The sequence below is a fragment of the Sminthopsis crassicaudata genome, chromosome 1 (genome assembly GCF_048593235.1).
Source record: "Sminthopsis crassicaudata isolate SCR6 chromosome 1, ASM4859323v1, whole genome shotgun sequence".
In the NCBI taxonomy this organism is placed as follows: domain Eukaryota; kingdom Metazoa; phylum Chordata; class Mammalia; order Dasyuromorphia; family Dasyuridae; genus Sminthopsis; species Sminthopsis crassicaudata.
The window spans coordinates 497,192,379-497,207,868 of NC_133617.1; the positions used below are offsets into that span (position 1 = coordinate 497,192,379).

General features: G+C 34.9%; 1 protein-coding gene across 18 annotated transcripts in view; it reads left to right on the forward strand.

The window, feature by feature from the left end:
* The window catches only part of SEMA4D (semaphorin 4D), a 187,408-nt gene that overhangs the window by 40,592 nt on the left and 131,326 nt on the right, over positions 1-15,490 (forward strand). The window contains exons 1-2 of one of the 18 annotated variants that reach the window (XM_074281461.1): positions 10,801-11,087; positions 13,037-13,134. The exons of the other annotated variants lie outside the window; for them this stretch is intronic. The gene's annotated coding sequence lies outside the window, so the exon portion shown is untranslated. Of the gene's footprint in view, positions 1-10,800; positions 11,088-13,036; positions 13,135-15,490 lie in introns of those variants that run through there. 18 annotated transcript variants of the gene reach the window in all.

Below are 15,490 nucleotides of genomic sequence, written 5' to 3' on the forward strand. Positions count from 1 at the left end.
CATCCATTTAGTAATCAAAATTTGCCATTTCTACTTCCACAATATCTCTCGAATATGACCCTTTCTCCTCACACAGCTACCTTAATTCAGATTCATCTCTCATCTCTATTATTGCAACGTCTTCCTAATTATCTGTCTCCCTGTTGTATCCTTTACCACTTACTTCCATCTCACACACTTCTGCCTAAGTGATTTTCCTTAAGCACAGATCTGACCATATCACTCCCCTACTTAGTGAATGCTGGTATATTGTTGTCTCAAGGATAAATAAAAAGTCTATTTAGCTTTTAAAATCTTTCGCAACTTGGCTCCAATCTATTATTCTATCATCATTGGACATTATTCCCCATTCCACATTTTGTGATCCAGCCAGAGTAGTCTTTTCTCTGTTCCTCACCCAGGCCACTTCATTTCCTCTCTGTTGTTTTCACTGGCTATCCCTCCTCTCTTGAATACACTTTGATAAATACTTGTTGATTGACACATTCTCATTTGATCCTTCTGTTACTTTTTTTTGAAGGTAAGTAACTTGCCTAGGGTCACATAGCTAATACATATTTGAAGATGTATTTGAGTTCAGACCCTTCTGATTCTAGGGCTGGTGATTTATCCATTGTGCCATCTAGTTGCCCCCTTTATTTTCTATTAATTAAAAATGTGGATGTAACTGTTTATATAATTTCTTTTCATATGCATATCATTATATTGCATTAGAAATTATAAGACTTATTTTGGATAGTAGTTTTGAATTATTCTAAGAAAGTGAATTTTTCATTTTCATGCAGAGATATTATCAGGCCTATATTCTAAGGAGATCAAAAAGAAGAAGATTCCTTACACAGAAAAATATCTATAGCAATTCTTTTTATTTGTATCAAGAAATCAGAAACTGATGTCCATTGATGTGGGAATGACTAAAATTCTGAAAGATGAATGTAGTGGAATATCATTATTTCATTAAATCACTGATATGTTCTTGAGGCTCAAGGGGGGGAGGGGAAGTGACCCTAGGTGAGTGACAGGACTGAGAATAGAATCCTTAAGCCCATTTCTTTTTTCTATTATGCTATATTGCCTCTGTAAGGAATTCTTAAATCATAGATACTTACATAAGTCCTCACATTCTCATATTCATTGTATGATTAACTTAAAATTGTGTGATTGTTCAAATTCCTGAAAGCTTGGAAAGGTGGGCAATCGGGGCTTTTCAGTTCTGCATATAAAATGCAAATCCTTTCACATTTTGATATGATTTTCCTAAGTTCATAGTAAATGAATATGACTATTAATATGCAACAAAACTAAAATTTGTTATTCCTGACTGTTCAAATGGGTTGTAGGTGATGAGAAATTATTCCAATTTCCATTTATCTGAAGTTTTCTCATTTTAAGATTATTTTGTCTTTGATTTTCTATTCTCAAAATCTAGCAAAATGCCTTTTACATAAAAGATGGTCAATGTTTGGTGAATTGTTGAATATTAAGAATAAAGGAATGATAACCCCACAAATTGATTCTAAGTAGATTCAACTTAGAATTTTATAGAAATTATTCTTTTGTGGCTTGTTTTAATGAACATGATACATTTTAGCCTTTTCTCTGATTGCAGGGAAAAAACAGTAATACAGAACAACCCAAGAAAAATTTCAATCTTTTAATCTAAGATCTAGGGTCAATGTAATATGTAGAGAGAGCAATACAGAATTGAGTTTGAAGATCTAAGTTCAAGACTGTTCTCTATCATTTTTTAGTTGTGTGACTGACCTAGCAATTTAATCTTTCTGATCTTATTTCCTTTTTTCCTGAAATAGATAAAATGACAGAAACATTTATCTTAGTAGGTAGATTGCTGGATTTAGAATTCAAAATAACTAAATTTGAATCCTTTATCATACTATGTGATCATACTATTATTTTGTGGTCTTGAGCAGATCACTTAATGCCTGTTTCTTTACCTGTAATGTAGAGATAAGAGCAGCTAGCTCACAGAGTTGTTGTAAAGATCAAATAAGACAGTATATTTATAAAGAGTTTTTAAAGTAAACATCAAAGTTTGTGTAAGTAATAAAAAGATTTGGCATAAAGGAGATAAAAGGTTCACAACAAACTGAGAGTATGGATAAATCTCAGGGTGTTGACTGAGACTTAGCTGGGTAAAGTATCTACCAAACAACAAAGATTTATTAAGGGTTTATTATGTTCCTGGCACTGTGCTAAGCACTGAGAAAAACAAAACAGCCCTTGCTTATACAAAACAACAAACTATGTATAATCAAAAGACATTTGAGATAAATCGGTTAATTTCAGAGGATTTAGAGAATTAAGAGGAACTAGCATTAAGACACACCAGAAAAGATTTCTTGTATAATATGGAATTTTAACTGAGATTTGAAAGAAGTCAGAGGCAAAGGAGAGAAAAGAGAAAATTCCAGCTAGTGAAAGTGCCTGGAGTCAAGAGATGGAGTGTTGTTTGGAAGGAATATCAAGGAGGCCAAGGTCACAAATTGTAGAGTACATGAAGTGGATTAAGGTATAAGGAGGCTGGAAATGTAGAAAGGGAATAAATAGATTATGAAAGTTTATAAAAGCTAAGTAAGATTTTATATTTTATCCTGGAAGCAAAAGGAAGCCACTGGAATTTATTGAATGGGAAGAGGGATGTGACATAGACTTTCTCTTTAAGAAAATCATTCTGATAGCTGAATAGATGATGGATTGGTACTGAGGAGAAACTTGAAGCAGGGAGACTAAGCAGAAAGCTACTATGAAAATCTAGGAGACTAAAGAGCAATCAAAAAAAATAGAACTAGGACAGAGGTGGTGTAAAAACCTAGAGAGAAGAATCAGGCAAAAAAGGTAATTGATAATGTCAAAGGATACAGAGAGGTCTAAAAGGATGATTTTTTTTGTTTTGTTTTGTTTTGTTTTTTTGTAAAAGGTCATTAGAATATGGCACTTAAGAGATTTAGTAAACTTTTAAGAGTCAGTTTGGGTTGAACGATGAAGTCAGAAGCTAGAGTGTATTATACTCTACACTACACTAAGAGAGTGAGAGGAATTCTGTTGTGGACATGTTTGGTTTAAGATGCCTATAGGACATTCTGTTCAAAAAATCTTAATAGCCTGATGCAATCAAGTGGTTCAATGGATAGAGCATTGGGCCTCAAATCTGGCCATAGACTGTAGCTTTGTGAATGTGGGCAAGTCACTTAACCACCTGAGTTTCCTCAGCTGTAAATTGGGAATAATAATAGCACTTAACTCTCAGGGTTATTATGAGAATCAAATGAGTTAATATTTGTAAAGTGCTTGGCACATAATAAGTAGTTAATACCTGTTTGTTTCTCTTTCACTCCCTGTTGGAGATTAAAGACTGCAGATCAGAAGAAAAGGAGACTAGATGAATAGATGTAAGAATTATCTGCATATAGATAATAATTAAATCCATAGAAGTTAGCAAGATCACTAAGAAAAATACTATAGAAGAGGCTTCAGGGAGACTAAGAAGAATGAGAATTATGAAAAGGCCATTAGATAGCTTTTTTAAGATAGCACTTCTAAATCTGGACAGAGAATTATCACTGGCAGGGCTACAGTGCTAGGTAATGGGATTTGAATATTGGACTTCCTGATTTTAAGCTTAGTACCCTCTCTAGTACACCATGCTACATCTGTTTCATGTGTTTGTTTCATACAAAACAAAATCCAATTGGAAACCATATGGCACTTAAATAAAGCTTTATGTCAACATATGCCATATATAACCAAATATGCATAATGTCTTTGTATTGGGTTTCTGGTATTTGTAATCATACAAGCAGTGAAGACTTATTGTGTTTAGAAAACAAATGTTTTTAATTGTTCTGTCTCCCTTCCCAAAAAGAGGCTATCATTTTCATGTCAAGAATTTACTTAGAAAATATAGGAAAGGTTATAGCTGTAAAGTAGCTAATAAATATATTAGTTTTTCTGAAAGCTCATAATTAACTGAATTGTTTTAGAATACATTCTTTCAATATCATTTCTCCTAGTTTTGAGATATATTTGTGTATATGTTGTGTGTATGTGTATGTGTATATATACTTTTTTTAAAAAGGTGACATTTAGGGGATTATCAGCTTTCTAATCCAGTTGAACTAAGGAGCCTGGGATAGTCAATCATGGACTTTGAATTAAACACTACTTAGATTACTGTTCAAGCATAAACACTATAAACTATATTAAAAGACTGGATTTTCTTTGTACTGCTTTAAAAGAAAAATACAATTATGATCTATTTTTTGAGGACTTTTTTATTTTCAAAGATTTAGTTGATGGGGAAATGGGGAGAAGGTGGAAAAGCTTAAGAAAGTATTGCTGATAGAATATTTAGGAGCTAAATTTTACACTTAGTTTTGTCACCTTCTATTAATAGAGTTTGGGATAAGTAGCTCCAATCTTTGAAAAAGAGTCAGGAAATGTTTAGGCTATGAATTTTGTTTAAGTGTATGTTGGGAAGAGTGGAGAGAGTACTTATTGAGACAAATATTATATTTCTTATTTGAGATAAAGATTACTTTTGAAATAAGAAATTCTTGGAAAATGAGAGGATTCTCATCAATTGGGGAATGGCTGGAAAAATATGATATATGAATGTGTTGGAATGCTATTAGGCTATAAGGAATAATGAAGGAAATGTCTGGGAAGATATATGAACTAATGCAAGTGAAGTAAGCTAAGTTAGGAGAATAATGTACAGAGTAAAAGAAATATTGTAAAAGATAATCAACTTTGAAAAAGTTAACAACTCTGATCACTGTAATATCCACCACAATTCCAAAGGACTTAATGAAGCATATTCTATATATACCTATAGAGAACTGGCAGGCTCAGAATGCAGATTAAAGGATAAGTCTTTGACATGGTTAATATGGAAATTCAGCTTGCATGACTATATATTTGTAGTATATTTTCTTTTTCTTGTCTTAATCAGTGAGGAAAGAGGAAGAGGAGGGAGAGAATTTGAAATTGGAGGGGAAAGTATAAAAGTGTGCTATAAAAAAAAGAAAAAATCCAAAAAGAAAACAATACTCCAAATGGTAACCTCCCTCAAAAGAGAAAAGAACTCATTAAAAAAAACATGAAAGTATATTCAAACCTCAAAAATCAAGCAGAATAAACTAATTTTCTCTCATGGATCTAATAAATGTTTGTCTTTAGCCCAATCTTTTAGTTTTCTTTTGATTTGTAATAATTAAACCATTCAAGAAACTCTTTTGGTTATGAAATACCAACCAAATTCTGATGTATCTTAGTCTTTGTTGTTGTTTTGTATGATTTCCCTTAAGAAAAAAATCTGTGGATTTAAAAATCATTAATTTATTTTAATTCTGTTATTAAATTTGAATTGAATTTGTTTACTTAAAAAAACAACCTGGGATTCTCAAAAGTGTAAGAGTTTTTTTTAAAGAATCATTACTCCAAATATATCCTAGATGTTGTTTAACTACTCTTGGCTTATTACCAAGTTTATTTGTTTATTCATTTCCTTGTTTTCTTCTAAAGTAATCAAAGAAACATGGCATAAATATAATTGACATGTAAGTGCTGTAGTGATATACATAACTACAGTTTTACTTGAGGATCCTAGTAAATCTTCTATATAATGGGAAGCTTTTCCCCATGCCTCCATGTTGGTCAAACCACATTCAAAGTCATCCTAGGGTTTTATTAGTAATATTAATAGTTTATAATGTTTTATGGTTACAAAAAAAGTTATATGCATTCTTTTATTTGATTCTCTAATAATCCTTCAACTCAGGAAAAGAATTATTATTCCTGTTTTACTCTAGTTCTTGAAAGATCTGTGATTTTATTACTGTGGGTACTTCTTCCACCAAATTGTATCCCAAGCCTAACAGCAAGTACTGATGAGTTAAGAGTGGCTCCAAAAAATTCAACTGGTGGCAAACTTTCTGATAACTTAGACTCCACTAAAGTATTTATTTTACAGAAAAAAATGATCTCCCTCCTACTTGTTCTCAAAAAACTTTTTAGAGTGTGAGACATTATAAATATAACTGAAAAACTTGGGTGGTTTTGAATATGTTATAGTCAGAGTAATTAGAGAAAATTTGTAGTACTGAATCAAAAGCTTCTTAGTAGTTAACTTCAGGAAAGCCAAGTTGCAACAAAAAACACAGAATCAGAATCACATAATCTAGTGTAAAGAAGGAACTTCAAAGTTTATAATACTTAAAAAAAAGTTTAAAATCACTGGTTGTATTTAATATATGTATATGTACATACATATATAAAACACTAAAAAATCATTCTTTCCTTTGTACTCTGAATACCCACCATCATTAGTTAAATGAAAGGGAGTAAAGGACTTTTATGAATATAATTTGTACTGGAAAGATGTTGGCCAAATAATTCTTTGAAGAGTATAATCTTTTCCAAATGAAACACCAACCACATAAAAAAAAAATATTTTTCAAATCCAGTAGTTTTTTAAGTTCCTCTATTGTGGAAAGAAATGCTTATGGATATTGACTTTTCCTAATTAGGTCAAACAAATGAACTAAAAGAAAGTGCTATTTATAGTTAAGAAGTTTGGACAAGGCCAAAAAAAAAGTTGGAAAGATTGCTTTTGCTATACCTTCATGAAGTCACTTAAAGAAAGCCCTTTTACTAATTAATTGTAGCTTCTTGTATACATTTGTTCCTTACTTATTCCTACTGACCTGCAGAGCCTGGCCCTATCACTACCTTTCCAGTCTTCATAAACTTTACTCCCTTCATTCCTGCCCCGAGTATATTGGCTTTAGCTGTTCCCCACACAGGACATTTCATCTTTCTGTGGATTTCTATTTGCTCTTTCCTATTGTCTAGAATGTACTGTCTTTTCACGTCTGCCTCTTAATTTCCCCTGCTTTAAGACAGATCTATTTTGACTTAGAAGAGGCCTTTCCTTCATCAGATGCTAGTGACTTCTCCAAGATTTTCTTTTATCTTGGTGTATGAGGTGTCCCAAAAGTCTTGGTGCAGTTTAAAGCGTTTCATAGGTTTTAACTGTTACAACTGAAATTTTTGGGACACCTGGTATATTTTGTCACTACCTATCTATTGTCTGAAATTTTTCAGGGCTTAAATACATTTTGCCTATCTGTATTCCTAATAGTAAATACTTAATAAATCTTTTTTGACTGATTTTCTTTTTTCATTTTGTCTTACTGTTCACTTAACAAAAAGTGGTTCTATGCTTTGAAAATCTTTGGAATTCATTGGGAATGTAGGGAATAGTTTTAGGGAAATTAGCTCATTCTTGGTTTTGATATCTTAATTTTGTTTTTAATATTTTTCCAATTACATAGAAAAACAAGTTTTAACATTCATCTTTTAAAATTAAGAATTCCAAATGTGTTTCCTCTTTCTCTTCCCTTCCCTCTCCCCCCCAATTGAGGGCAAGCAATTTGATCTATTGATCTAGGTTATATGTATTGCAGAACATTTCTATATGTCATGTTTTGAAAGAAAACACCAATTGAGGAAAAAAACACAAAAATGCTTTGATCTTCAATCAAACTCCATCAGTTCTTTCTTTGGAGGTGGACAGCATTTTTCATCATAGTCCTTTGGAATTGTCTTATATCATATTATCTGATTCATTCCCAACTGACCATCATACAATACTGCTGTTTCTATATATACAGTTCTGATTTTACTCACTTCTCTTTCTGTCAGTTTATGTAAATCTTCCGGCTTTTCTGAAAGCTTCCTGCTCTTCATCACAGTCATATCTCACTTGGAGCTCAGCCATTCCCAATTGATGGGCACCTCTCAATGTTCCATTTTTGGGACCACAAAAAGAGCTTTAAATATTTTTGTACATATAGGTCCTTTTCATTTTTAAAAAATATTTCTTTGGGATACAGACCTAGTAGAGTTATTTCTGAGTCAAAGGGTTTTATAACCTTTGAGCATAGTTCCAAATTGCTCTCCAGAATGATTGGATTAGTTTACAGCTTCTCCAGCAGGGTATTAATGTCCCATGCACCCCCTCCAACGTTTGTCATTTTCCTTTTCTGTCATATTAGCCCCTCATTTTCTGCTTTCCTTCTAATCTTGGCTGCATTGGTTTTGTTTTTGGGAAATCTTTTTAATGTAATAAAAACTATCAGTTTTACATCAGTACTTCTCTTTGGTTAGAAATTCTTCCCTTATCCATAGATCTGACAGATAAACTATTCCATGCTCCTGTAATTTGCTTATTGTATCAACCTTTATATTTAAATCATGTACTCATTTTGACCTTATAGTATATAGTTTGAGATGTTGGTCTATGTAGTTTCTGCTGAACTTCTTTCCACAGTGTCCCAGTTTTTGTTTATTAAAAAAAAAAAGAAAAGCGACTTTCTCATTTATTGCTGTTATTTACCTCAGCTGTTTTGAGGTACCAGATTGTTTTGAAAATTGTCACTTTGTAATACCGTTTGAGACCTAATACAGGTAGGCCTTTAAAAAAAAAAAAGAAAAAATGAAAAACTCCCTTGATATTCTTTTATTCTTCTAGAAGAATTTTACTATTTTTTCAAGATCCATATTTTTTTGGTAACTTCACGTGGTTCATCATCTTAAGTGATTCCATTTTTCAAAGGAACTAGTATTATCGTAAATACTTTGGGTTTTGGTCGCTTTCCCTTTTTTTCCATCTCTTCCCCCCAACTTCCCACAAAAAACCCCGCAAAACAAAAAAAGACTCTCAGCTTCAGTTTGGGTAGATCCTAGTTTAGATATTTAAGGGCTATTTATATTTTTAAAAAGAATTTTAATACTAATAAATCCTAAATTTGGGGAAAATTAGCCCTTCCCCCCCCAAAAAAAATTGTCCTGTTATCCTCCCGCAAAAAGGAACGAGTCTGCTAAGACTGCATCACCTCAACCTGTTCCCTGAAGGTTGAGGAGCGCTTCACTAGGTCAGGCTGCCAGAGCAGAATTGCCCACCTTTTTTTAGAGAGGGGAGATGATTGACAGGTATGGCAATGGAAAGAGACCGCCCACCCTCCGCTCCCGCCGGCCGAGGCCCCCAAATCCAGAACTTCCAAAACATCTGTGACCACTGCCGCCGAGTTCTCGGCCCCGCACGTCCGGAGCGAAATAGGGATTGGGAGGATTTTTCCCTAGTCCTCCTCTTTTGGTTAGCCTAACAATGAGCCCTAACCCCCATCATATCCCTACCCCCTTCCACCTCCACCATGGCCTGCCCCATCCTGAGGCAGGATGTCAGGATATGGATGTAGTGGCGGGAGAGACACTGACGGCACTCATCCCGGCCTACTTAGGGAAAAGGAGACTCCGATTCATTGCGCAGGCGCGACTGTGACCTGGCCAGGGAGGGGCTTCGTCTCTTTTCGCAGTACGCCTGCGCAGATAGCGCGAACTCTATCTCCACCCCCCTCTTGCTTTCTGCTGGCTACGCTGGGCTACTCTGGCGGCCTGGGAGTAGTGGCTTTGGGGCCATAATGCTCCTGGGCCTGCAGTGAGAAAGCAAGCCAGGGTTGGGACCCGAAACTTTAAATTTCTCCCGCGGGCCAGACGAAGGAAAGTTCTGCCCCTAGGCTCGGTCCTGCGCAGAGTCCGGCGCGAGAATCCAGCCCAGGGTTGGGGGCTGCCATCCTGACTGGGGCGGGACGTTCCTGGGGACCCGCAGGGCGTTTTTGCTAAGGGCATTTTCCGGGGAGGCTCTGTCTCAGGGCCTCTACTCCCCACGTCCTTGCAGGCCGTTTTCACAGTAAATCACTGCCTGCTTCTCTCTCTCTGAAGTGACAATTAGTGTATTTTAAACCTTCAAACAGCTGTTATAGATACGCGTGATTCATTTTTGGCCAGGTTGTTTTAAACGTTGAAAGGTTAATTTGAAGTACATTGAAAATCATTCGGAGATGAATCTAGTTTTCAACCAATTAGGGTGATTTAAGGTCCTCTGGGAATAGGTATTTTTGTACTTTAAAAACAGATCTCTTCAGGAAGGGTTCTTTGAACTCTTAATTGAGAGTGACTCCCCTTCCTCCCCTCCCCCCACTTAGTTCACTTCTCTTACTCATTTTAATTATAAATTTTGTAATTGACATATCCCTTTATGCTCCACGTGGCCATTGTCTTCTCTAAACTTAGCTCCTAGAACAATATTGTAAACAGATGATCGTTGTCGTCTGCTTTCCTCCCTACGGCAACCGAGAAGTTAAGCAGTGGTCCGACTGGGAGAAAAGAGACAGGATTTGAACTCATCCTTTTAATCACATCCTTAGATGTGAAAAACAGGGTGAACCCCAAAGTTTTTGTAACATTTTAATCGATTAAAGCTTTTAAGTTAGCTCTAATAGGACACCTTATACTTAAAACTTTTCCTCAGTGGTTATTGCAGTTTGTCATAAATATATTTTAGTGAGTATTAAGTATAATTGATATCTCCAGTAATCTAGCAAAATGGTCCTGCGGTATTTTTTGTATAGTATATTTTTGAAAGATCTATCCAAAAATAAATTTTAAAAGTGCTGGTTCTACAAAATTTTAAACAAAAGGAGGAACTCCAAAAGACATGAAGTAAATGAAATGTTAGTGTAGTTGCTTTTTTTAAAAATTTCCCTTCCCCTGAAAGTTGATTGATTTTAAAAGTCTGATCTACACTTCTAAAAAGCAGTTTAAATGGCTACTCAACAAATACTGTTTTTTATTCTCTAGGAACTAGTAAAATCAATATTGTATAATTGCCTACTGAGAACAGATTCTAATTCTCTTAGTTTTTTAAATAGTTATGTGACTGAACAAAAAATAATACAAAAATCTTATATTTACTTATTTTTTGTGTGTGTAAAAACCATCATATGATCTCATTCGAATTGGGAAATAAGTTAAAATTCTTATTCTCTTTTTATAGAGAGAGAACTGGGAGCACAGAGATAAAGCTTCTTGCTCAAATCATTCAAGCATTATTTATTAACCACCTTCTATGTTCCTGGAACTGTACTAGGCTCTGGGGATATAAATGCAAAGAATTCATCCCTAGTAAAAGCAACTTAGATCTTGTGGAGGAGACAAGTATATATGTAAGTATATAAAGAATAGCCACAGCAACATTTAAAGGTATAATACTAGCAGGCTGAGAAAATATGAAAAGGTTTCATGTAGAAGCAGATGCATGAATTGCATCTTGAAGGAAAAGGGATCTTATAAGGCAGAGGTAAGGAAAATACATAAGATAAACTAGTACAAAGACTGATGGATCATCCTAGATGAGGAATAAGAGAGAAGGTCTGTTGGGCAGTATCTCACTAGGAGTGGGGAAGTAATATTCTTTGTGAATAGAGAGAAGGGAACAGATTTGAGAGAGGTGGGGGTAAAAATAATGGCAGGATTTGGATAGAAATTAAATCTGTGAGGGTTAGGGTTGAGGAGTTAAAAATAATACTAATGAGCCTGTGAGACCTGAAAGGATTGTGTCTTGGAAAGTAGTGAATTTTGGAATAAGAAAGGGTTTTTTGGGAAAAAGATAACATGCTTTATAAATGTAATGAGTTTGAGATGTCTCTAGGTTTAGTCCAATTACATCCAGTTTAGTCAGTTACATAGTTACTAAATTACTTAATGTTCTTTGGACTTCAGTTTTTTCATTTATAAAAAAAGAAAAAAGTTGTATTGGATTTTTTAAAAAATCCCTTCCAGCAGCTCAAAAAAAACTAAATGCTCTATGGTAAACTCAATTAAATGAAGAAACTGATCAGAAAATTGACTTGAGAAGAAAAGTTAACTGATACGATTTTTGTTCTTTTCTGGGCAAGATTAACTTCAGATGTGAAACTGCTGATTTTTTTCCCTATAAACTTAAAAATTTTAACAAGTGTTTAAAAGCATTGTGATTTTTGAATTTTGCTCTAAAAGAGATAGTTTCCAAATTATAAATTAATGCAATGAAAAAGGATTTTTTTAAAGATATAACTTAAACACTTTGACTTCAGAAATTTTTTTCTTTGTAAAATTATTTTTCTGGGGAAGAGGACCTAATTGTGGAGACCCTCATCAGATTGCTGTGTTAATTTAGAATGCTTTTGACTAAATTTTCAGATTGTAGCCATATTTCTATATAAAAATTTTAGAAAATGCATAAAGGATAACTTTTAGTACAGAGGATATTTCTGAGTTTGTGACAAATGAAAGAACAACCCAGATTTTCTTTTGAAATTTAGCTAATAATATTATTCAACAATTATTTGTAAATCATCTACAATGTGCCAGACTAGGTGTAAGGGGTTATATAGGTACAAAAAATTTTTTTTGTTTGTTTATTTAATTTTTATTTTATTTTATAATTATAACTTTTTTTTGATAGTACATATGTATGGGTAATTTTTTACATTATCCCTTGCACTTACTTCTATTCAGATTTTTTCCCTTTCTCCCCCAACCCCCTCCCCCAGATGGCAGGCAGTCTTATACATGTTAAATATATTACAGTATATTCTAGATATAATATATGTGTGTAGAACCGAATTTTTTGTTGCACAAGAAGAATTGGATTCAGAAGGTAAAAATAACAGTTTACACTCATTTCCCAGTGTTCCTTTTCTGGATGTAGCTGATTCTGTCCATCATTAATTAATTGGAATTGGATTAGCTCTTCTCTGTGTTGAAGATATCCACTTCCTTCAGCATACATCCTCGTACAGTATCATTGTTGAAGTGTATAATGATCTTCTGGTTCTGCTCGTTTCACTCAGCATCAGTTGATGTAAGTCTCTCCAAGCCTCTCTGTATTTCTCCTGTTGGTCATTTCTTACAGAACAATAATATTCCATAACATTCATATACCATAATTTACCCAGCCATTCTCCAATTGATGGACATCCATTCATCTTCCAGCTTCTAGCCACTATGAAAAGGGCTGCTACAAACAGGTCCCTTTCCCTTCTTTAGTAGTTCCTTGGGGTATAAGCCCAGTAGTAGTATGGCTGGGTCAAAGGGTATGCACATTTTGATAACTTTTTGGGCATAATTCCAGATTGCTCTCCAGAATGGCTGGATTCTTTCACAACTCCACCAACAATGCATCAGTGTCCCAGTTTTCCCACAGCCCCTCCAACATTCATCGTTATTCAGGTACAAAAAATTAAACAATTGAATTTCCACTGAGCTTATGGGAAGTATATATCAATTACACTGGTATCTTGGCACTCTGCTTTGAAATTCTTCAAAGTATTCAATGCATTTTGATGGGGGAAAATGTTTCAGCCTTACCACTCAGGGCAATGAGTGGCACTCAGCATACTTGGTTATCTTGGTGGACCAGTAGGATGTGAAATTAGCCAGCCTCTGCTGCTGTCATTACTACTGCCCTCCACCATGGGCAGTTCCTCGAAGTAAAGGAGGTGGTAGGTCTGACTGTCAGGTTGGAGCCCACAGCCCACATTTCTGAGGTTGTCCTGTAGAGTGGGGATTGAGGTCATGGGACACTTTCTGCAAGGTGCTGTGGCTGAAGCTGTAGTAGTACTGGGAAAGGGTACAAACAGCCACCATACTCAGCAGGAAGAGAAGCAGCAGTAGCAGTAGTAGTGGAAGCCCAAGTGCAGGCATCAGTAGCAAAGGAGAACTCAGGACTCCTGGCAACCCCAAGCCCAGGGCTCTGGAAGGCGCAGAACCATAGTTTTCTGCCTCCACATCCAGTTCCCTTCCAAGAAGTTTGAACAGCAAGGAGGGGGGAAGATTTAAGGTTAAGGTTCATCTCAGAAAGTTACTTTAGTCAAGAAGGTAGGGACCAGGCTGGCTTGTTTTTTCACAACTGGAAACCTTACTTGCCCCTTTGGGGAATTGAGTAGGTAGAGATGGTTAGGCAGCTAACTAAAGAGGTATTCCTAGGAGAAAAACTCATTTGGTACTCATCATTTTAGCCACTTGTCTGCCTTTTGGAATCAATTAACAAGTTCTGAGATATCATTGTATATGTAATATAAACATAATATTAATACATTCAAAGATATACAAAGAAAATAACTACAAGGTAGTTTGAGTGTCAGTGTACTAGTATTTGAGGGGTTAGGAATGGCTTCATTCAGAAGATGATGTTTGGTGTCTCAAAGGAAGAGAAAAACTGGAGTGGAGGCAAGAGGGAATGCTTTCTAGGCAGGACAGACAGAAACAAAGAGAAGATCAATTCAGCTGGATTTCAGAATATAAGAGGGGAAGGAATACCCAATGATATTGGAAAGAGGTTGAAGTCAAGTTGTTTAGGGCTTTAAAAACTACATGGAAGAGTTTATGTTTTATTTTGATGGGGAATAGGAAGCCACTTCAATAATAATTGAGCAGTGGGATGACATGGTCAGGTGTATACTTACAGAAAATCAGTTTGCAGAAATGTGAAGGGATGGACTAGAATAGACAGAGTTTTGAAGTAAGATAGCCAATGAGGAGGCTGTTTCTATAATCTAAATGAGAGATGAGAAGGGTTTAAATTAAAGTGTTAGCTATGACAGGAAAGAAGAGCTTGGCTATGATGTTGTAAAGGTAGAAATTACAAGATATAATAACATATATATAAAATAACTGATTTAGAGATATGTGTGAGTTAAGAGAGAGTAAAGATTTAGGAATAATATTGAGGCTAGGAACCTAAGAGACTGGATTGATGGTGTTACCTTTAACAAAAACGGGATTCTGAAATAGAGTAGGGGATGAGGAAGAAGATGATGAGTTCAATTTTGGACATTTTGAGTTTGAGATTCATCAGGGACATATATATATAAAGAGGACCTAGGACAAATATCTTAGAGGAACCTGCAGAATTAGAAATATGGAAGATGAGCAACCAAACAAAACTGCTAAGAAATAGAGAGTCTGGTAGCTAGTAATCCAGAAGAGATGTGTCAAAAAAAACCCAGACAGGATTGACACTCTAGTAGGAAGGATCATCAGCTGTATTAAATTCAGCAGCGAAGTAGAGAAGAATGACAATTGAGAAGAGACCATCACATCTGGCAATAAAATAAATCAATGATAACTTTGAAGAAAGTAGTTAGTCTGGAAAGGAAGTGGAGCCTTTAAGTGTAGATAATTTTTTTCAAGGAATTTGGCCTAAAAAGAGAAGAAATAAGACTATAGTTCAAGGGCATGATGGGAACAAGAAAGCAAAGTGAAAAAAGAAAGAATCAGTCATGTCCTAGAAGAAATTCCAAAATGAAAACAGCCAGAAATTTTAGAATTAAAATTTTGAGATAAAACGAAACAAAACAAATCCTGTAAGCAGCCAAAAAGAGTTCAGGTACCAAAGAACCAAAGTAATTCCCTCCCCCTCCTTATTCACTCATTTTATTTTTCCAAATGAGAGTTGAATGTTGACGTTGAGGGATCTATTTAGATTATTGAATTTCTCCCCAAAAATAGGAAAATTTCCCGAGGAAGTGAAATTGTGTTTTTTCAATTACTAAGAAATAATGGTCGTTTTTTTCTTTTAGTTAAA